Consider the following 24,366-nt stretch of genomic DNA (forward strand, 5'->3'; position numbering starts at 1 on the left):
GAGCTGATCAAGAAGCCACAACAAATAATGTGAGTGGTGGATCATGGTTCCCCAGAGAGGAGCAAGAGGACGCAGGGACATCAACAGTGCATTGTCCATGACAAAAGGCAAAGTGCTTGGAGACTAGAGAAGAGAATTCTCAGCTAGGAAGATCCCAGAAGGCTTCAGGAAGAACCTTTACATTGACATTAGGCTAAGAAGAGATTATATGTTGGGAAGTGGCCTGGGACTCGGGAAGGCAGAGGGCAGTGGCAGGAGCAGACTCAGAACCCATAAGTAGAAGAAATCATGTTATCAGCTGAGCTCGATGGGTCTTAATCCAGAGGCAGCAAAGGGAGTTTGGTGTTTTTCAGTTCTTTTGTTATAAGTGGTTTCCTGTTTTGTTTGTATTTAAAAACATTAATCTAGGACACTAATCCAGACTGCCAAAGGGATCCAGAACATGAAGAAAAGTTAAGAATCCATAGGCTAGAGCACAGAATGGATGAAAGGAAGGAGGAGGAAATAAGATGCAAAAGCAGGTTGGAGCATGATTCTGAAGGACCTTGAATGCCAGTCTAAGAACTTTGGACTTCACTTAGTAGACAATAGGGATTGAAAGATTTTTGATAAAGAAATGACCCTTAGTAGACTTGTGCCTTAAAAATGGTCAGGGGTGGCAGGGGTGTGTAGGATGGAGCAAATAGGTCTGGGGAGAGGGAGAGACTCAAGACCACTGGTAAGTGGAATTTCAGAATCTCGGAATTGGGAGGGACCCGAGAGCATTGAGTTCCACCCACAGTTGTCCAAGAGTCACATCTGTACTCTGAGAAGATGTCAAAGCCTAAATTAGAGCAGTGGCCACAGGAATGGACAGACCACATTTAATGAGCTCAGTCCTGCATGAGAGGGAAGGGGGGCAGAAAAGCATGAAATGTAGGTGGCTCATAGCCTAGGAAGCGAGCAGTCATCCACCTGAAGGGCCGGTGTGAAGGGTTTGTCCCTTGTCAGGTCCACCTTTGGAGGACTTCTCTACCTGGAGTCCTGGAGTCAGCTGGAGTTAGGGTTACCTGCTGATGGGGCGAACACCATGGGGTTCCGGGGATTGACACATTTGCCAGCAGTCTACTCTAACTCTGGGAAGACTGAACTTCAGGACGTCCAAGGTCCTCTGGCAGACTGAGAAATACCAATAAACTTCCGGCTCTTTGTTGGATGTTTTTATGAAACCATGATTTGTAGCCTTTGCTTAGAAATTCTCTCATATGTTTTTCGATGGGCACAAATTTACATCTGTTACTTCATTGTTGACCATGTACTTTCCCAATCCAAATCATTTACACCAGTGGTTCTCAAATTCTTGTTCTCGGTATCTTTATGCTATTAGAAATTATTAAGGATCTGTCCAAAGAGTTTTTGTTTATGTGGGTTGTATTTATAGATGCTTCCCATATTAGAAATAAAAGCTGATTTTGAATTTGTAGACGACCCTGTGAAAGGATTTCAGAGATTCCCAGGATTTTCTGGATCACACTTTGAGAGCCACCTATGTGCACTACAAACTTATTTTCTCTATGTAGATATGTTTGAGGATCTGAAAGTAACATTTTATCTGTAGGAAGAATAAACAAAAATTATAAGCTTCACTGACATGAGACTTACAGTGTTTATTAATTATTTCATTTAAAATCTGAGGTTTGTCCTTCAGATTTCCATTAATTTAGACCATTTGGTCTTTTGAGGTTTTCGTTTGTCAAAATTGTTAGCTCTTGGGTATTAGTAACACAAATATTGATGTGTAGCTTTGGCCTGTTAGCTATCAATTGAAATCAGAAAATCAATAAACTTAATAGCTGTTCATTACACAGTTGATGCATTTGCAGGGCTACATTGAAGACTGTCAGTGAATAATCAATTCAGTCAAAAACTATTACTAGATTACTGCCAGAAAGTTGTATAATACACTAGTTTATTTATGGTTCTATACAGCTTCCTCTAGACTCTTTTCACTTCATTTACAAGGCAGGCATTTGCCTTATAGTACTTTACACAGGTTGTAACGGGCAGCCCTTTACACTGAATTAGGTACTAGGTGTGTTGCCTTGCCAAGTGGGTTTGGAAGCTCAGTGAATGGACACTGCTGTGCTGACAGATGTCTCTCTGGGCCAATAAATAGGGAGCAGTGACCCCAGGGGAGTGGTGACCCTCAGCCGTCAGCCTTGGCTCTTCTCCTCCTACCTTCAGAACCAGCTTCACAAGGTGGGCCTGTTGGTGCCCACAGCTTTCAGAAGCATAACATCTAGAAAGTCCACAAGATTGTCACAGATGCAAGAGATGACCTTTTCCCAGGACCTTCCTGATGCAGAAAGTGAAAGATTTCCTCCTCATAGAAAGATAATTGACATTTACATTACTCTTTGAATGCTTCTTTATGTGTTACCTGATTTGTCTCTCACAACAGTCCCATTCTATAGGGGAAGAAACTGAGATTCAGAAAAATTAAATTACTTCTCCCAGATATGCAACTGTGACCTCCAAAGGTAGAATTTGAATGCTAATCTCTCCTGACACCAAATCCAGCATTCTTTTCACTCACTCTGCCAAGCTGTGGCTCTTGAACAGAAAGGATTTTAAAAAGGGCCATGTTTCCAAAGAAGAAATAGGAATTAAAAACATTTTTGTTTTAAAATGCTGACATTTACTTATTTGAAACTTTGTTACTTGTCATTATTTTCCCATCTCCCCAAAAGTGAGAAGTTTAGTAAATAAATTCAAAAATTGTTCCTCAAAACAGTGACAAACCTCAAGGGCAGATGTTTCCCAAAATTATGAATGCCCCAAGTCACATGGTACAATCTTCATCAGTCCATATTGGCCTCTTCCTCATTTTTCTCTATATCTATTACAATCTTTGTCTCTCTATTTCCAATCTTTGTCTTTCTATTTGTTTGTTTTTTTGTTTGTGTCTCTGGTTCCATTTTCCTCTCTGTCTCCCTCTATCCTCTCTCTCTCTTAAATGACCCAAATAATAATAACTTCCAGCATAATAGTTAAAAAGGGTATATGTGATTGTTTCATTTATTCAAAGGACTTTTATGTTCCCTGCTCTTAATTTAAAATCAGGTGAATGAAATATTTTTTAAATGGAACAGCCCAGAGATATAAGGTTTGTAAAGGGAGCTCTTTCACTTTTTAATCCCAAACATTACTTTTCAGTATTTCTCTCCTTCCTGTGGTCATCTTTGCCCTACAGACAAGAAATATCTGTTGGCTTCATTTAGAGAAATGTGGCAAATCCCTCGGAATATTTGTATCAATGTTTCAGAAGCCAGGAGGTGACTTTAAAGAACCTCAGTGGGTTCATAATGAGCATTTCTAGATGAGATGACCATGTGCCCCATAAGGACTGCATTGGGTACATACTGACCTCAGTCCCACCAACTCCCGAATTAGCCCCTCCAAGAGCACCTTCTGCCACCCTTCTATTCAGTGGCAACTTCTCTCGGGCTTCTCGTTTCCCTGACAGTCAGAGCATCACCACCTATGTGACTTACTTCTTCTGGCTGGACGCTGACTTGTTGAATTCCACATGTAAGGAGCGATAGCTCAGTCCATGTTTATAGACAGGTTTAAAGCTCTGTGATTCTCAGTACGCTTTGCCAGGTTTCCCAGAACTTTGCCAGTATCACTGAAGATGTGGTAGAGAAACACAGGCCTAAAAGCTTCTGGCCAGTTTTACTCTTCCCATTGCCATGACCAAATATCCTCCACCTGGCTGTCCACCTGTTTGAGATGAGCCTCTGCCCTGAGCCAAGCTGGACAGAAGAACCTGCTGCTGGGAAAGCATTCAAAGCCTTCCCAGCTTGAGAGGACTGGCTAGAGCCTTCGGACCCCAAGGTCGTCAAACAGACGGCGGGCTCAAGGATTTTCTTGGAGAGACAAATAAAGGTGTTTGTGAGCCTGATAGCTGCGTGTACTCAAATGCAGCTTTTTATGGGACACGTGGTCTTCTCACTTTGCATTGCTATTCCTTACGCACTCCGGGTCCAGGCATCTGAAGCATTACATAAAGAGACAGAGATTCTGATAGACTTTGTCAAGTTCCTCCAAAAGAAGCCAACAGATATTTCTTGTCTGTAGTGATTAAGGAAGTATGTACAATTATATCTTGCTGAAAGGGACCTCAGCTACTAATAAATAGGTTTTCTAAACACTCTCTTGGAATATTTTTTGCCTGGTTTAGTCATTCTATGTCCTTATTTCATCTATGTTCAAATTCAATTTGAAGATCTTTTAAGCACTTGCTTAAATGCAAAACACAATGCTAGTGGTGGAGACTCAAATAAGTAAAATTACAACTTCCTGGGTTTGGGGAGGAGTGGCAAATACATGTACACAGATTATCATAATACAAAATAGAGCATAATCAGAAAGAAGGGATTCAGACAAAGTGCTCTAGGGGAAATTTGATAAGGAAGAAAATACATTCATATGGAGAACACTTCATAGAAAAAGGGGTGCCTGTGTTGAACCCTAAAAGAAGAAAAAATCTCAACAAACATTAAATGCCCTCAGTGTTCTGTGCTAAACTGTGGAAAGTCAAAGAAATATAAGAGTCTCAGCTGTCAAGTAGCACAATCTAAGGAGAGACAAAATGCAAACAACTGTATATTCAAAAAAGCTATATTCAAGATAAATTAGAAATAATTAACTGAGAAAAGCATGAGTATGCTACAACTGGAAACAATAGGACAAAATCTGGGAAGAGTTCATCCTTTAATATATGAAGTAGCATGAAATATGATTGGAAAAATTGAGGAAAAAATATAATTGGGAAAAAAATCATACACCATATTAGAGCTAACTTATTTAGAAGCTTGCCATTACTATCCCAGTAGGGATTTCTGGAAGAACAGATAGGATGTGAAAGTGACTTTGAGTTCATGTCATAGGATATTTGGTTGAATGATCTGGGGGTGTTTTACTTGGAGAAGAGAAGATTCAGAGAATACAGTTGTTCTCTTTCTGCATATTTGAAGGGCTGATGGGATGAGAGGGACAGAAGAAGCAATGTTTAGATGTCATGGAGATGTAAATTTAGAGGGAAATTTGGGGAAAACTTCTAATACTTACAGCTGTCCATACTTGGAATGTACTACTACCCCAACTTCTTTGGTAATGGCATTGCTCAATAAAAACTGTTAGGAAAACTGGAAAATAATATGACAAATTAAGTTTAGACCAACCTCTCACACCATATATTACAATAAATTTCCAGTAGACACATGATTTAAATATAAAAGGTCATGCCATAAATATACTAGAAGAGCAGAGAAGAAGAAATCTTTCAAAGCTATTGGTGGAGGAAGAATTCTTGATTAAATAAAAGATAAAAGGTACTACAGAAAATAAACACAATTTTTTTTAATAGCCTTTTATTTACAGATTATATGTATGGGTAACTTTACAGCATTAACAATTGCCAAACCTCTTGTTCCAATTTTTCACCTCTTACCCCCCCCCCACCTCCCCCAGATGGCAGGATGACCAGTAGATGTTAAATATATTAAAATATAAATTAGATAAACAATAAGTATACATGACCAAACCGTTATTTTGCTGTACAAAAAGAATCAAACTCTGAAATATTGTACAATTAGCTTGTGAAGGAAATCCAAAATGCAGGCGGGCATAAATATAGGGATTGGGAATTCAATGTAATGGTTTTTAGTCATCACCTAGAGTTCTTTCTCTGGGCGTAGCTGGTTCAGTTCATTACTGCTCCATTGGAAATGATTTGGTTGATCTCGTTGCTGAGGATGGCCTGGTCCATCAGAACTGGTCATCATCTAGTATTGTTGTTGAAGTATATAATGATCTCCTGGTCCTGCTCATTTCACTCAGCATCAGTTCGTGTAAGTCTCTCCAGGCCTAATAAAGACAATTTTGATTACTTTAAAACTGAAAAGCTTCTGAACAAATAATTAATGAAAGTAAAATTAGAAGGCAAGCAGTTAACTTGGAGAAAAAATCTTTGCAGCAAATTTCTCAAAGTTTCCATATATAGGGAATTGATTCAAATATGTAAAAATAAGAGCCATTCCTCACTAAGTGGCAGGCCATACACACTCATGATAAAGAAATCATGAATATGAGATTCCAAATGATATAGCATGAGTTATAGGTAGATTTGTTTTGCATAATAGAGCTTATTTGATACAAGAGAAGAGTTTTTGTTGTTGTTGCTGTGCTTATACACAACAATTTAAATCAAGGGGAGACTGAAAATCACCCACTGGAAATAATTGTTGTTTGTTTTGTCATTTTTAGTCACTTCTCACTCTTTGTGGCCCCATTCTTGGCAAGAGACTGGAGTGTTCTGCCATTTCCTTCTTTAACTCATTTTACAGATGAGGAAACTAAGGCAACAAGTAAAGTCACTTGCCCAGGGTTAAACAGCCAGTAAATGTCTGAAGCCAGATTTGAGCTCAGGAAGGGGAGTCTTCCTAACTTTAGACTGGCACTCCATGCTCAATGGCATCTCCACCACCTGATTCTAATGCACATTGTTATTATTTAATTAGGTTAATTTTTAAAGGAAAAGTATTATTTTAAACTTGTTTTAACTGCTGAAATATAAAGTAGCAAAATTATCTTTCTTAAGATCAGAGCCTTTAGTGAAGGAATAATAATTTTATAGTAAAGATTCTGAAATATTAAGATTATTCAGTAGGATGTCATTAAAGGACCATATTTTTAAGGTTAAATTCCCTCTGTGAAATCTGTAGATTAGAGAAGCGAGGCGTGAGTCAAACTGCCTTCTCCCCCTTGGCATGTCCGTCTGGCCGTCCTCCCATTCAGTGAGTTCCTCCCTGGTTCTCATCTTTGGGGAAGGCACATATAGGACATTCTGCTGTAAGAATGGGCATCTACTTTCTGAACAAAGGTGTTACAAATGGCAGGCGAGGGAACCAAAGAGACTCTGTAGGAAGCTGAATTTTATCCTTGTGGATAGACTGTTATACCTGGCCATCACTTTGGAATATTTTGTAAATTGAGGGGGGAGGGGGGAGGCGCACAGGAGTGGGAGGAGGGTTTAGCCCAGGAAATGAGCTCTCTGGAGCTAATGCAGAACCAACAAATCATAGCATCAAAGCTATCTCAAGCTGTTTGCCCTAAAACAGCGCCATAATTTTTCCTCTGTGACCCCGTTCTAAAGTTTTATAGTGATGATTTTCACTGATTAAGGGGACCAACCTTCTAGTTCTAATGATCAGGGTACATCAGCAGGCCTTTGGAAAGTTAACAGAACTGCTTCATATTTCTGTTGCATTTTAATGTCCCCAAAGAGCATTTCTCTCTCTCCCCAATGAAATAGAAGTTCCAAGATTTGTAAGAATATCTGACGCTTCCGCTTCTTCTTCCTCTTCTTCCTTGAATTCAACAGCCCCTTGTGGGATTTGTCAAAAAAGGGAAAAGTGATGTCCGGAATGCAGTTGAAGGGGAAAAAGAAATATAAGGGGTAGAAAGTCCCCAAAATCTGGAGCCCGTGGGTTGTAATCTTCCTGTAAGGTTGTCAGAGCACTCCCAATTTTCCTTTTAAGGTACTAGGGTAATAGGTGACATTTAAATCAGACTTTGAAATTTGTAGAGTGCTTTACAGAGATTTCCTTATCCAGATCTCCCAAGTGCTCCACAAAGTCAGTCCTGGAAACCCTGCAGTCCCCATTTTACTGGTGGGGAAACCGAGACTTGGAGAGGTTGAATGACTCGCCACAAGTGTCGCAAAGAGTGTCAGAGTTGGGACGCCAGGATCAACATTCTCCTGGAGCCCCAGGCTGGGTCAGACGTCGGCCCAAGTGAAGCTATGGCTAACAGAGGAAAGGGCTGCCGAAGCCAGCCAGCAATGCGAGTTGGGCAGAGAGCCCTTGGTCAGTGGAACATCTCTGATGACCTCTGTGATGGTGCCCTGAGCAGAGCCGGCAGGCGTCCTCCAGCTCCCCTTCTTTGGCCCAGCCTGGCTTCCCGCCGGGGCGGGAGGCTGACAGCCAGAGCAGCTCCAACGGCCACCAGAGGTGCCTGGGGGCTCCTCTCATCGGCTACTGCCTGTCTGTCCGCTGAAGGCCTCAGGATCCCAGGAGCCTGGGTTTGGAGCAAGAAGGGGCTTGAGAAATTAGACTTCTGACTGGACGGTAAAAAAAACATCGCACAAGGGAGAGCAAGATTGCTGAGACCAGCAAAGATCAGAGCTGAGACCCCAATTCTGTCCCTTTCTGGTAAATGGCCTCCTACTTTTTTATCTTCATATTCATCTATGGAATAGGAAATAAAATGTAAGAAAGGGTCAAAAAAACCAAACTTTTTGTTCCTGTTCCTGATGCATGATGCCAGATTATCCCCCGGAGTAAAGGTTCTAGTGTTGATATTCTGGCAAAAAGCCTCATGTGACTCAGCATCAGTTATCCAGAATAATTACCTCCAGAGGACTCAGAAATGTGTGTGATGGAAATGATGGGGGGAGGGGGAGAGGTGCCTGAATATTCTGTTCAGAATTATAATGCAGTCCTACCTGTGGGACCAACTGAGAGAATGGAATGGACTACAAGACCTGAAGATCAGAGTTCAGCTCCCCTCTCTGTGTCACAGCTGTCCCTACAATCTGGGGCAAGTCCCTCTGGGTCTGGTTCCAGGTTTCCTTGGTAAAAGGATGACTGTGGCTGACTTCAAGAGCACATCTAAGACTGTGCGTACAGCAGGAACATTGCTGGGTGGTGGGGGTGGGAGGAGGAGGAAGAGTTCTCCGTACATGGGCTTTAAAGTTTGTAGTAAACTCAGTGAGAGGCTAAAGAATCAGTGTCTCTTAGGAGAACTTGGAGGACATACCCCAAACCTTCCTGGATGCTAAAGGTCCCCCCACAATTGCGTCCTCTGGACTTCCATCCACTGTGCTCTCCTCTCCCTTCCTGCAAGAAGCAGCGCCCGAATGAATTAACCAAGCCACAGAGGAAACGGGATGGAGCTTTGTGGCCATCTTGCTCAGTGACTGATGATCCAGAACTGGAAAGGCCTCACCAGTGATCTGATCCCATCCCCTCATCCAGCACAACTGAGTCCAGAGAGGGCAGCTATGAGCGGAGAGGGCAGCTATGAGCAGCCCAAAGACCGGGTTGGAAGTGGCAGAGCCGAGATCTGAACCCAGGGCTTCCGACTCCAGACTCATTGCTCTGGACAGTGGGCCCACTTCCTCCATAAGCTAGGCGGTTTATCTGGCTCTGTATTTGCAGAGTACTGCGTGAATCTCACAGCACTGATAAATGCAATAAATGCAGACTTTATGGGCCAGGTCAGATCTTGGGAATTTAATGTTTTATTGAAAACTACTTTGAATAATGTCTTTTGCAGTTTAACAACGATTTCTTTTTCTTAAATTTTGCTGTAGTACCTAGAGAATGAAATGCATTTGAAAGTTGAAAAATCACTAATATCCTATTTTGAAAATATTTTTCTTGAAATTGAAATTATATTATATGTTACTATTTGTGATCAAAGCCTAAGCCTAGACAGTCTACACCACATTAATTCATGGTTTTTTTTTTTTAAGTACTTGGGGAAAATTTTGTGCCTTGACAGAAGAAAAAAAATTTCTTCATGAAGGAAAATTCCTTTTGGAGAATATATTTTTCTTCTGAACAAAGACATTATGTGGAATAGCAGTTTAGATGGGAAAGGCTGTCTGGATTCTTACTGAAGCATCTGGTCCTTTGTTGTTTGCCTACAAATACAAAGGATTTCCAGAGAGATTCAGTGTATCTTAAAGGAATTTTGATTCCATTTTAATCCTGGCAAACTTGAAAACTATAAACATATCTCTATTGTTCATGGCCACTACAGAGTTTGGGTTTATAAAACACTTTGATGACTGTTTTAGAAAAATCTTGAGAGTTCAAAGGGCATAATTTGAAAAAGCTGAATACACCTACAGTCGAATGAGTGCTATGGATGGAACGATTGTCATCATACATTTATGTGTGCATATATATAATCATGAAGTACCTCTGTGTGTGTGTGTGTGTGTGTGTGTGTGTGTGTGTGTGCGCGCGCACGTGTGTGCCTCACTTGGAAAATCTGAATAAACCCACAGTCGAATGAATGCTATGTATGGAACAACTTTCATCATATAGAGAGACATGTATGTCGTGAAGTACCTAAGAGGCCTGTTGCTGTGTTGGTTATGTTTCACTTTCGTGACCCCATTTGGAGTTTTCCTGGCAAGGACACAGGAGAAGGTGGCCGTTTCCTTCTCCAGCTCATTTTACCGATGAGGAAACTGAGGTAACAGGGCAAAGGGACTTGCCCAGATCCCACAGCTGTTAAGTGTCTAAGGCTGGATTTGAATTTCATCTTCCTGTGTCCAGGCCTGGTGCTCTATCCACTGCAGCGCCACCTAGTGGCCCAAGAAGACTAGTAATTGTCTTCAGACTGCCTGGTTTCTTATTCAGTTTTTGTGTGGAAAACTGAGGGAGGATTTTTTCTGAGTTGGTGGGCATGAGGTCTGCCTTCACTAAGGTGTTCTTGGCGTTGATGCCTCATTGGAGTTTTCTGCTAATTAATGATTAGGATAACTTGATTCTCTAAACCAAATTGTCTAATCATTGACATCCAAATGTTAATTCAGGTAATAGAGGATGTGATTTGAGTCTTGATAAATGTGGTATGATCTAGAACTTCCCCGTCCAGAATGGGGCCTCCACTTTAGAACCATTCACAGGACCATCTTTCTCAAGGAGAACTGTTCTGCTTTTCTATTTTGTTATCACTAAGAGGAAAAAGAATAAACTTCCATGCTTTTTAAATGAGGTCTCTTACTACTTTAAAATCATTTTATTGTTAGAAAGATTGACCTTAACCCTCTCTTCAGTGGACTTCTGTCCTTCCTGCTGAAATAACTTTCCCCCAGCATCAGCCTAACTCAAGACTGGTTCAGCTTGAGCAAGCCATTTGTTTTTTTTTTTTTTTTTTTTTCTTATAATATTACTGTTCTGTTGCACACAACCTCTCCATTTAAAAAAACTGGCAAGCTTGTGATATGTATTCATTTTCTTTATGATTTTCAGAGGCTCATGTCAAGTGCAGCTTTCATGTTGCATCTTTAATTTGGTTTTAAAAAACAGATTCCTGCCATCTCCATCATCTCAATAATTCAAAAATTTGGTTGGTGACCAGTGATGTCCTTTTCAAATCTAAAATTCTATTTTTAAAGCATGTCTCATTAAGAAAATATGCTCTACATCTGGGTGGAGCCCCAGTTCAGAATTTATGTGAGGACATAGAGAAGAAGGGTCACTAGGTACAGGTGGCTTGTGATCTGCTTCATTAAAAGAGGTACCCCCAGAAATGTGGTCATAGACTCACTGAAGATTGATAATTGACAATGATAGAGAACTTTGAGGTTTGCAAAGTGATTTGCATACATGATAGATATAGATGTACAGAAATGTAGATACAGAATCAGAATGTTCACATTATGTAAAGGTAATTAAAAGGGCAAAGATAAAAATACATTATCATCCATTGTATTTTTAATTTTGATATCCTGAGACATAGACTCTCCACCCTTTGATAACTTTGAACCTCATAGTCAGAGTTTTTACCCAAAGGGCAAAAAGATGGAGCTTCTCCCTTTAGGTTTCATAACTCATCTGGACTTGAAAAATCCTAAAAGCAGAGTCATCCCATTATCACCTTCTCAATGTGCTTCAGGGGCCCACTTTCTCTGCCTTTAGAAATCAGTTGGCCCACTGAATTAAATCCAGAAAATCAATTCTCTTGCAAATGAAAGTTGAATAAGGGCAACCTTGTCACAAAGAAAAGTTGGACCGTTTTTACATTGCCTCTAATTTGGAAGATTTCCTCTCAGGGTTTAAATCAGTACCTTCTAGAATGATCCCTGCTGTGCTTTTGAATTGGAGTAAAAATACATTTATTAAGCATATACTGTATGCTAAGTACTACATGATGAGAATGCAGACAGAAAAGCAAGGCTCTAAATGCCCTTTAGACTCTGCCCTGACTCTGGGTTTTTCTCCCCTTTGCTTAGGCTCTTCACCCTGCAAGTCTACTCTACTTCTCAGGCCCCTCTCTCTTTTATTGGTCAGCTTCTTGCAGAGCCTTGTTTTCATAAAAGAGCCGGTTCAACCCTCATTCTCTTCCAGACCCCTTCTGACATGGGCTCAATCTACTACCCTGCAGCATGGGGGCCTTCCCCCTCTCTCTTGACCTTTTTATCTTTGCTTTTATGTCTTCTCCCATTAGGATGTAAAGTCGGGGGGGGCTGCCTTTTTCATGCCCATACCTGTATTCCTGGCACTTGGCACAGAGCCTGGCACATAATAAATCAGGGGAACTGGAGCCCACTGAGGGTCAGCAGGTTACAGCAACCAGGCAGATGTTGCCATCTTACCTGGCTTGTGGCTGGTGACCCCCTACATGTCCAAGTCAGGGTGGGCAACCTTGTCCCCTACCAGGAACTGTTGAAAAGGGCAGTGGGGCCACTGATTGCCCGGACTGTCACCCGAGGAGATGAGGATGGGGGTGGAAGGGGCAGGAGAGCTGTTGGCCTCCTGCTGGGAGGAGCTGTCTGTCACTCCTGGGAACTGGGCTCCCCTCTGGGGCAAGGGGTGGGGAAGGAAGTCCAGCCTGTGGGGCTGGACAGCCCTGGAAAGGCAGCTCCCAAGGAGAAGGTGGCAGAGGGCAAGCCAGGAGCCGTATTCCTGCAGTCAGCACTCCTGGCCCCTCTCCTACAGAGCTTCTCCTCCAGTGGGACAGAGAGGACCCGTGCTTCCCTAGCCAGAACCAGGGTGGAAGTCATGGCAGGAGCAGAATCAAAGGGATGCAGTACAGAGCCCATTTCGGCAACTTACCTCTTAAACCTTGGGTAAAGCCCCAGCTTCCTCACTTATTTTTTTAAAAAGGGAATTTAATATTCTCTAAAAATCTGTCCAGCCCTGAATGCAGAATCCAGAGGAGATCTCAGGGACCTCAGAGGAGGGAAGCTGATTTGCCACACCTTTCCTCTAGCTATTGCCCAACCAGAATACAAGTCCCATAAATGAGCTGGGGGGTGTCCATTATGCAGAGAGAAGCCAAAAAAGAAAAGGCTTTCTTCCCCTTGCACATAGATAAGCATGTATGATTTGTGTCTTGTTGGAGGTTTGGGGAGAGTTCAGAGCTGCTAGGGCCCTTTTCCTCCCAGGTTACCCAATGTCTACTCTCTGGAACTCAGCTGTACCTTCTTATTTCCAAGTTGTCCTCCCCCAAAAGAATGTGTGCTCCTTGAGGTCGTGACTGTTGTGTGTTATTTCTCCAATTTTATTAAATATTACATTGTAGAAGAACAATCTCAATGATCTTTAAGAATTAACACTTTATTTTATGTGGGTGTATGCATTAGATTATAGTCCAAGGTAAATATGTGAGGTTATTTTTAATTTAATTCAAACTGCTGCCTTTTCAATATCTTTATTATCTCAACCCTTAGAGATACTTATAAATTACCAAAAAAATGAGTCTCATAATAATTTTGTAAAAAGAAATAGGAATATAATATATGAGCTCTTTATACTTTCATCATAAGAACACTAGATATTTAAAATATATTTGGATCAACACCAGTAAATGAGTGAGATTTGAATTCTCTCTTCACATGTATGGAAATGTTTTGATGTGTGCCTATATCTGTTGCAGATATATTTGGCCATATATGTCTATGCCAGAAATTTAAAATACACATGCAGCTATGGGTGTTCGTGGTGTATAAAGGTTATTGGGGATACAAAGATATAAAAGATAGAAGAACCCAGTAATTGCCTTTAAGATCAGAGCACAAAGCATTACTTTGGATTTTACAAGGCCAGCCAGCAACAAAAGAGCAGTAATTTATGAGCTCAGCGTAAAAGAATAGCATAATTGCATTAAAAATTAATGCTAATGAACACTAAAATGGGGAAGGTGGTTATGATGAAAGTTTGTATTCATCTTCCCTGGGTTGAATGATGGCTAGTGGCTTGATTAATGGCTTAATTTCTATCAATTAGCGGGGGAAAATCTCCTGCGAGACAAGGGTAAATTGAGCATTGAATTACATATCTTGCTTTTGTGTGCTGAGAAAAAAGAGCTGTGTATCTCTGATATTAGCCACAGTGACAAATGTGGTGTGCCCTGCAGTGTCTGCATTAGCTCTCCTGACAGGCTGGTTGTGTGTGGTTATGGGGTGTTTGGAGATGGCTGGCAGACAGCATTCCCTGCTAGTGCCTCCGAAACATACAACTCTTCCATCGATAGAATTTTAATTAGAGTCAATAAGAATTCCAGAATTAAAATGGACAGCTAACAGCAACAGCAGAGTCTGTATTCTGCCCTCTTAATGTGGTGCAATTCAAGCCAGCTTCCTTTATTCTGTCTATTAAAAGAAGTAAAACACCCAGCAGCTTTTAATGACTTGTTATTTCTTACCCGTTTATTAGCTTAGACTTAATAACCTATATTTGTTATCATTATCTCTGGCTTAGACAGAACAACCCTATGGGACTGAAGTATTTGGAGACCATGTGGTGGTAAACAGATTGAAATTTTACCCAGAAGTTAGTTTTAATGTGACATAGTTTGAGATATACAAAGAAAGCCTGACAGATGTCCATCCAGTTTGGTCATTAAATTCCAAATTCTGGCTTTTCTGGGGAAAATTAAAATATATTCACCTGTAATTGGTGGCCTTAGATTCTGAATCAGCCACTTCCTTCTAGGAAAAAGAGAGGTTATTCTTAAGCCTGCTTTAAGAATAACGCATAAATAAACCAAAACGGACATGTTTCCATGGCCCAGGAGCTTCAGACTTTCTGAACAAATGAGGAAAAGAAGAACGAGTTGCGGAAAAGAGTTCGTGACATTTCTGATTTGATCTTGCCCAGATTCAGAACAGTTTTCAGGAGCTTTTGTTAATATAGTAGAAAAGTGGTGCCAGCAAATAAATAATTCTCATTTCAAAGTAACTGATTCTTCCAAAGACTATAAAGTGTTTCTAGGTTTCATGATGGCCAGATTGTCTGGTAATTATGCATTTAAAAATCCTTTGTGAAGATTTTGTACTTGTCCTTTGAAAAGTTTTCAAACGTAAGGCCTGACTGGGCTCTGTGGACAGAGGCCTACCCAGAATCCAAAAGAGCATGAAAATTAGAATGTCAGTGTTCCACTCTGCTTTCTAGAGGAGCAGTTTAAATGCAGAATGGGTTTGCAGAAGAAGAAATGGTTAGAGAGTAAGAGAAAAATGGGATTTATTCGTTAACATGGTGGTGTACACCCAGTTGCTAGGTAGAAAATAATACAGGCTGAATTAAAATTTAAGTTAATTACTATAAAAGAGTTGGTGGTGATTCTTCTGGTGATTAAAAGCCACAATTATAAAAAAAATTATAAATCTAAATATTTATGATATCTATCCTTATCAAAACTAAAGGAAAAGGCTGAAACCCAGACTTGGAACTCAAGTTCAAAATCTTATAGCCCTGTTTGACTCTTTCCTCTCCTTCACCTGCTGCACATGTACGCACACACATACTCACGCACACATACACACACATAATCACATACATATACTCATACTCACACATATACACACATACATACACACTCATACATACACATATACACCCTCATATATTTACACACTCACACACATACATACATATATATACTCACTCACAGTCAGGCAGTTGCTGAGTCTTGTCAGCTTTTCCTCTCAAGCATCATTCAGGACCCACCCTTTCTCTCCTACTCCTACAGCCAGCAAAGGCTGGTCCACCTTTTTCTTTAGAACTGGTCTTCGTACCAGTTTCACATAAACAGCTGCCAAAATGGTTGCTCCCTAACTTCAGACCCTCAGTGTCCCTTCATTACCAACAGGATAAAGTGTCCAGCATTGGAAGGTTTCAGTTTCTCTGTCTATAGAATGGGAGCAGAAGGCCCATGGGCCCTCCTTCACGAGTTTGTGTTGGGGTTTAAATAAGCTCATTTGGGCAGAGTGGTTCACAGACACGATTTGTAAATGTGGGTTTCCTTCATCCTCATCACTGAGACACCCCTCTGTCTGAGTCTAGTCTCCCTTTCCAGCCAATTTCACTTGACTCCCATTTGCAAACTTTTCTCCACACAAATAGTTTCAAGCTGACATCTCCCACCCCTGGGCTTTCATTCCTACCTACTATCTTCCAGCCTTGTGTGATACCCTTCCTCCCTGACCCCGCAACTGCAGCATCTCTCTCCCACTTCCTGTCCTCCTAGAACTCTGTCAGGGTCTTGCCTCTGTTTCTGTCACCTTCTCCTTATCTGTGTGTGAGCTGCATCCTTCTTATACACAGACTGTAAATTCCTTGAGGGGAAAGACTGCCTCCCTATTCACTTTTGTGTCTTCAGAATTTAGCAGTGTCTGATACCCAGTAGGGGGTGAGTAAATGCTTGTTACATTTGATGAAATTACACCCTTTGCTCCACAAAAAATCCACCTGATCCTTTTAAACATTATTTTTTTTTTTCAGTTAAACTTCGATGACTCAGGCCATTAAAAGGAAATGCAGATATTGGTGGCCAGTCACAGTTTTCTGGGTACCTGGAGACCCTACACTAGAATAGATTGGTGAAAACGTGATTTTCCCTATATGAGATCAAAGTAAATTGCCCCTAGAATCCAGAAGTTGCTTTGTTTCAATAGCTAACAATTGGGAAGCAATAGATTATCACTAATTATCAATCCAACGATGCCAATTCTCCCATCCCACATCATCCACTTCTTGAGAACCTGTGTAGTCCCTTGTAAAGCCAGGGGAAGAGAGAAACACACATGGGATGGCCCAACCTCGCTAAGCCTTAGCTCCCCCTCTGCGTGGGATCTGCTTTTAAGCCTGAGGAAGGTCAGAGACCAAGAGGAGCTTTTGTACCTTTTTTTTTTCCCCATAGGGGTGCTCAGACGCTCCGTCCTGAAAGACCGTGCCCTTCTAAAACAAAGTCTGGCCGACCCTGCCTGCCCGCCTGCCAAGGGTTCGAGGCACCGGTGACAGAGCTGGTGACAGCCCCTATTATCTGAGCACCAGCTAGCTAAAGTCACCATTAGGGTGCCTCTAAGGTGATAAACTTGTAGCCACAGCAGCTATCAAATACCACTGAGTTGCTGAGGGTTTGCAGTCTACACGAGCAGAGGGAATATCCTCACAAAAAAAACCCAGATTCTTGAAACCCTGAAAAAAGTAAACTACATTGGGCTTTCTTCTACTTCTTCAGTCTTTTGTCTCTCTGCCCTGTCATTATTGGCTACCCTCCCCCCCCCCCACACACACACACGTTTTCATTGCAAGCCCCCTATCTCAATAGCTCAACCCAAAAGATAGATCCCAGCTTATTATTAATATGGGAATATTAAAGTTATTTACAGTTCCTTTAGCTAGGAACAAAATGAATTAAGAGTATAAACTGGAAGAATTAACCATATTGAAGTCCTATCTCAGGATATGTTTTAAATTTTTTCTAAAAATAAAATTTATATTTTATTATATTTTCTTTCATGTTTTCAAAGGTTTAACATTAAACCAATTAGCAGATGTTTTTGAATTCTTGATATAAGTAAGACTTTACAGGAGATATATTTTTTTATTCTTACTGCAAAACTTATTCTCTCCATCATGTCAGTGATGTAGCACATTCCCTATCGTTGTCGATCATGACACATCCATGCTCTCTCATTCTCTGTGTGACATTTTTTGTCAGTGGGATCCACTCCATGTGCCAGTAACCTTCCAGAAAGCTTGACTGGAAATCATCGATACTAATGGAGACTGTGGTTTGTCCAATTGGTGAACTTTCTTAACAATTGTAACTTTCTACAAATGGAGTGAGCTGACTAGGAGTCATGGATTCTTCACCAAAGGCTCATCAGAGCCTTCAACAAAAGCTGGGGAACCAACTGTTGGCTCTGGGATAGATTGGATCTCGGCTTGGAATGGAGGTCTCACTCAACTCTACAACTCTATCCACTATAAATCTAGTTTATCCTCTCAAGGAACTTAATCTTTTGGGGAGATAAGGTCAAGAGCACTACAGGGGCTACTGATCCCACAGTTGGTAAAATCATAAAAAAAGGTGATTGCCCTGGATGAGTCTGAAGACATGAGTTTGATTCCAGTTTTGCCACAAACTAATTTGAAGCAGATACAACCTCTTGGGGCCTCCATCACTTCATCTGGTTTTGGTTTTTCTCTAGATCCCTAGGGTTTAGTGTGGTGCTTGGCACATAGTAACCAATTACTAAATGTTTGCTGATTGATTGATTCATCTTTAAAATAAAGAACTGCACGAGGTGATCTATAAAGTCCCCTCCAGTCCTAGCAGTCTATCGTGCTGTATGGAAATAATACTGTTCTAAAAACTTGGGGAAGAAAAAGTGGGACTTTAGCTGGACCTTCATGAGTGCAGGATTTGAAGAGGAAGGTGAGGGCATTCCAGTCTCTGAGCAGCAGGAAGTCGTGGGCTTGCTTTTCCATTAAATGAAAGTTGACTTATTGCACAATATTTACACTGCAAAAAGTGTTCCTCACTAGTTTACTAAAACCTTATAATTTAACATAAACAGTCTATTTCAGTGCCACATACAGCAGTATTTATTAACAGAAGCATTATAAGGAACTTGTTAAACACAGACTCCATTATAGCACTTTTATATTGTGGAGCCCCAAACCAAGTTAAAACTTGAGATACACCTATCAAATATGCAGCAATAATTCACGCACTGGAGTTCAGTAATGAAAATTGTGGAGGAACCTTTATACTTGTTCATTACTGATATAATTGCAAACTTGGAGAATCTTTTGGGGGAGCAGTCTGTTAGTACAGGGTCAGAATTATGAGAATACCATACCATTGTTGGAAGTATGTCCTTGAATGGATTAACAAAAACAACAAAAAGTTACCATCTGTTCCAGTATTTTCATAGCGTGTTATACGTAAGTACAAAAAATTAGAAATAACTTAAATATTCAGGAACAGAAGAGTAACTAAATAAATCCTGGCGTCATGTAATAGAATAGTGAAAGGCAGTTTACACCAGCAAGGATGGGAAAGTCAACAAAACAGCCTTTGAAAAAATGCAAAGAGGAGTAGGGGAAAGAACCAAACCAATGGGGTACACACAACTAATCATATAGGAAGAAACTTGACAAGAAAGATTTGGAAGCAATGACTGCAAATGGGTTTGTGCTCCACTAGTCAGTTAATTTAAATATAAACAGTTAGCAGCTAAATGACAGAGTGTATGGAGTGCCAGGCCTAGAGTCAGAAAGACCTAAGTTCAAATCCCACCTCAGACACTTATTGCTGTGTGATCCTGGGCATGGCATCTCACCCTGTTTGCCTCAGTTTCCTCATCTGCAAAATGAGCTGAAAAGGGAGTAGCCAACCATTCCAGGATCTTTACCAAGAAAACTTCAAATGGAGGTCACAAGGAGTCTGACTCAATGATGACAACAAAAAAACAAAACAGAACCCAGCAAAATTAGTTAATTGTTCTGATACTCAATATAAAACTTTAAATAAAATTACATTTTTAAACATTTAAATCATAATGCAGCATACATATGGGGAATTATTTTATTCATTCTGCTTTGCACAAAAGCCGTGTTAAGTATTCCTTCCCCATGCTTAGTCCCAGATTTCAAGTTATTTATAAATTCTGCATGTTTAGGTATGAATGTACAAAATTGTTTTTTTGTTTTTACATCTCTCTAATTTTTTTAAAATCATTTTGCTGGGGCAACTAAGTGGCTCAGTGTATAAAGCATTAGCCCTGAATTCAGTTCAAATCTGGCCTCAGACACAACACTTCCTAACTGTGACCCTGGGCAAGTCACCCCAATTGCCTCAGCAAAAAAAAAAAAATATATATATATATATATATATATTTTTTTTTTTTTTTTTTTTGCTAAAACCTTTTGGTTTAACATTGCCTAAATTTCTCTCAGCATCTCTCCCAGGGAATGATCCCATATTAGAAAGAATTTTTTTTTTAAGAAAGAAGAGGAAAAATCAGCAAAATATATTGAATATAATTATAAAGTCTGAAAGTATACACAGTGTCCCACACCTGTAACCCTACCCTCTGCAAAGGAGCCAGGGAAATGAATTCTCCTATCTCTTCTTTGGAATTATGTTGGTCTTGGTAACTTTCATAGTTTTGTGCTTGTGGTTCTTTCCATTTCCATTCTAGCAGTTGTTATGTCTGTTGCCTTCTTTTGCTCATCTCACTCTTCGTCAGTTCATACAAGTCTTTCCCTGCTTTTCTCTTCACATTTTGTCATTTCTTGCAGCATAGTAATATTCCAGTACATTCCCAGACCATCATTTGTTCAGCCTTCCCCCATCAGCAGACGCTGACTTTGTTTCCAGTACTCAGCTGCTCTGAGCCCTTTTAGGTGAATATGAGGAGTTTTCCTGTTAGTGGAATCTCTGGGTTGGAGATATAAATGTTTTAGTTTCTTTACTTGCCTAATTTTAAGTTGCTTTCCACAGTGGCTGTATGATTTGCAGCCATAGGCTCTTCCCACAATCCCCCACCCTGGACTCTTCCATCTTTGGTGGCCTTTGCCAGTTTGGGCTACTTTGATTTGCATTTCTCTTATTTCTCCTGATTTGGATCATCCTTTCAGATTGTTGTTAATAATTTGCAATTCTTCTGAGAAGTTCTTATTAAAATCCCTTGAGCCCTTCACTCATTTCTAGAAACAATACAGTAGATGGGGTGCCGGCTCTGGAGTCAGGAACACCTGATCAGAGCCTCTGGCAGTGTGATCCTGACCAAGTCACTCAGCCCTGTTTGTCTCAGTTTCCTCCTCTGTGAAAATGAGCTAGAGAAGACAAACTCTCCAGGATCTGTACCTAGAAAACTGCAAATAGGGTCATAAAGAATTGCACATGACAGGAACAACTGACCACAAACAGCATTTCTTGATGTACCACCTGACCAACCACTGAGCCCTCCTTTGTAACAAAGAAAAACAGACAAAACCCACAGAGCCAGAGACCCCACTTGAGGGTACCTACTGGGAGTCACCTTCCTAAAGAAAGCTCAGGGAGGGACATTTCTTTTTTTCTTCCCCAAGACTGGGATTTGACAGTATGATTACTCAGTGTTCAGCTTTGTTTTACTGACACATTGTATTTTGAAAAGGAGTCACCATTAAATCCTTGGATACTTCAAAATGGACAAGATGACTTTGTTTTCTCTGTGTCTGGTGAGTGGAGGGCCAGCTGTGGCCAGTGCAGCCTGGTGACAGATTTCACGTGTCTCATTGGAAGACCTAGCTAATCTCACAGAAATCCATCATTAAAAAGAATCTCTTGGAAAGCATCTGCTAAATTGTGGAAGGACTAAAATCTGTTTTGATAAAGACAGTACCTGCATTGATGAAATCACTGATCCTTAAAATATATTTAGGGGAAGGCTGGGAATGTGTCTTATTGAAAGATGATACACCAACTGTTTAAATACAAGTAAGTGTTAGGGCAGAAGTTCTTAACCCTTTATTATGTCATGGACCCATTCTGCAGTCTGAAGAAGTCTATGGATTCCCAGAATAATGTTTTTAAATGCATAAAATAAAATAGAACAAATGTTAAAGGAAACCAATTATACTGAAATATAGTTATTTTTTTAAAAATTTTAAGTTCACAGACCCCTATAAAGAACACCTTCTGCATGGAGATTTTATCCAATTGTTTAAAAAAAAAAAAGTCAGTCATGTCCCATCTTGGCATAAAAGTTAGTTCTCATTTCATTTTCAGCGTTTATAAATTACTTGAAATACACAAAGATAACCTTTCCAATTATGTGAACCAATTACTATTTTTAATGCTAATTATATCTTCCAAAGAAATTTCAAAAGTATTTCAACTATTAAATAGCTCAATTTAAAAACAACCCATTTTTTACTCATGTCATTTTTGCAGTATATTTAAGGATGTAGAATATAAAAATCATCATTGTCTAGGACAAAGAAAAATAACATGAGAACTGACTCGATAACTATGGGGCCAAAATACTATGATTTTATGAAGTATGTTTACTTTGGGGGAAATTCATTAAAAATTCATATTTTGAGTCGAGCTAAATTTTCAGTATGTACTTGTTCAGAGAGGATGCTTTTCTCCCATATTTGTGTGGACTTTTTTTTTTTTTTTTTTTTTGCTGTGACATCTTGTCTGATGATGCCATCTGCTGTTTTCAGTAGAGTATTGCTACCTAGTTTGGGACCGTTGGCTTATGCACATTATCTATCCATAAATAACAACAAAGGCTAACATGAAGAAGGTTTGCATTAGATCCCTGTAGGTTTTATAAACTGTTTCCAGATAGGTGTTATAATTTGTTAATATTTTAAAAATAAGTCTTAAGCATTAATATTGCATTATCTGAAATTACTCCTGATTATGGCCTTTAGCTTATTTCCTATAAAGCAGGTGGAGACTTATTTTTTATATAAAAATAGCCTTAACAATAACTAATGAAATATTTAATTTTGTTTTTTCACTATGAAGAGAGTAAAAGGATTTGCCGTGCAGCGAGTTCATATTGATTTTTTTGTCTGTAGCCTCTTAGCTTTCTGACTCCATTATTTTTGATTTTACTATGAAATACATATCCCTTCTACTGACATCTGACAAACAACATATGGAAGTCATTTTATCCACCAATAATGTGTTTGTCAAAAAGTATCACGCACTAATGGATTGTGCTTCCTTCTAGTCCATTTCTACCATGTTAATGTTATTGATGTCACTCTCAAAACCTTCTGTGCTTTTGATTCTGTCCATAGCTTTGTTACTTGTCTTTACCATCCGTTCATGTCTGATTTAGTTGTTCAAAAAAAATTATTATGCATGAGATTCAAATGATGGCCAGTTTTTAAAGTTTCCGTATTTTCCCACACATTCAGTGCCACAGACATTTATCAAAGACCTGAGCATCAGCCGGTGCTGGCGTTCCCTAGGATTTTGGTGTTTACCAAACAGTCTAAAAGGCAGAATTGGTCTTTGGAAGTTAAGTTGTGAATGTTTCCTAAAAGAATAAGCAAAGGGACAGGAATCTGAGGCAGCCAAATGCTAGAACTGATAATGTGCATCTGAGGAAATATAGAATATGTTTTTATAAGCTAATGTTTACAGATCACAGAAAAGTAAACTCTTATAAAACCGAAAGCATACATTTAATACAAAAGATGTCCCTTTTAGTCAGTAACATGTTAGTAAAACTTTCCTGCTATTGGTACAATTGTTTCTGCACTAAAAGGCTTATTTTTCATATCTTAGGGTAAGTGATCTAGCCTTCTCCTATCTGCCCTGTCACTTTGTTATTTCTGAATTGACTTTTCCAGAAGCACAGAGAAGATAATGCTCTGTGCTTCTAATCTGTCTGTGCCCCTGTCTTTCTCCTTGCCTCTCTTCTGATGCTCCCCTTGTCATCTTTTTAAGCATTCTGTCCCTTCGGCCAAGTTCTACAATGACACTTTTATGAGTGTTCCAAGCTGGGAGTGTGCCCAGTGTTAAAGCCACAAACACGACAAGCTTTAGCTGTCAGGAGCTGTTTGTGATCTCACCCCTGACATCTCGGGAAGCATTTTGCAAATCCAGATGAGAAAATGTGCCTTATTTTCCTAGCAGAAGGAGAAAGAACCATGAATTCAAATCATTCTTCATTTCCCAGATAGTCAAAGTCTGAAAAGAGCTCTTATTAATTCTTCTCTCAATACGAGTGATTGGGAAATGACCTCAGACTAATTAAGAATCATTCATGACTTTCTCCTAATTAATAAAAATCAAAAGCTGGATTGTGTGGAATAGCATATGTAATGACATTTCCTTATAAATCTTCTCAGGCTTTCTTAGAATATGTAAAGTAACTCTGAATGGATTCGTTACATTGGATATATTAATATTATGGTGTGGGGATGCTATCTTACCCCAAGGTTTTACTTCAGTGGTTATCAAAGGTGACCTTGAACTCAGCAGAGTCTCATAGGTCTGACCAAGCTGGAAAATCTTCAGCTACAGTGATGTTCAAAATACAGCATCATCACCAGGAGACTGAACTTTTGGAAATACGATTCAAGAGAGACAAGGGTTGCCTTCTTTGTCACTGGAGGGAATATCCATACCACTGAAATCACCTCCCTCTTTCTCCCACACCAACTTTAGATTTATCCCTCCTGGGCTTTAGAAGTGTCTTTGTGCAATTTATTATTTGTAAATCTGGGAGTCAGAGAAATTATGTAGAGGAAAAAAAATCACCACAACTTT

The 24,366-nt window shown here is 39.9% G+C and overlaps 1 protein-coding gene across 3 annotated transcripts in view; it reads left to right on the forward strand.

The window, feature by feature from the left end:
• RSRC1 (arginine and serine rich coiled-coil 1) overlaps positions 1 to 24,366 on the forward strand; it is a 344,747-nt gene that overhangs the window by 306,289 nt on the left and 14,092 nt on the right. The window lies entirely within an intron of this gene.

The sequence above is a fragment of the Sarcophilus harrisii genome, chromosome 3 (assembly GCF_902635505.1).
Source record: "Sarcophilus harrisii chromosome 3, mSarHar1.11, whole genome shotgun sequence".
NCBI lineage: Eukaryota > Metazoa > Chordata > Mammalia > Dasyuromorphia > Dasyuridae > Sarcophilus > Sarcophilus harrisii.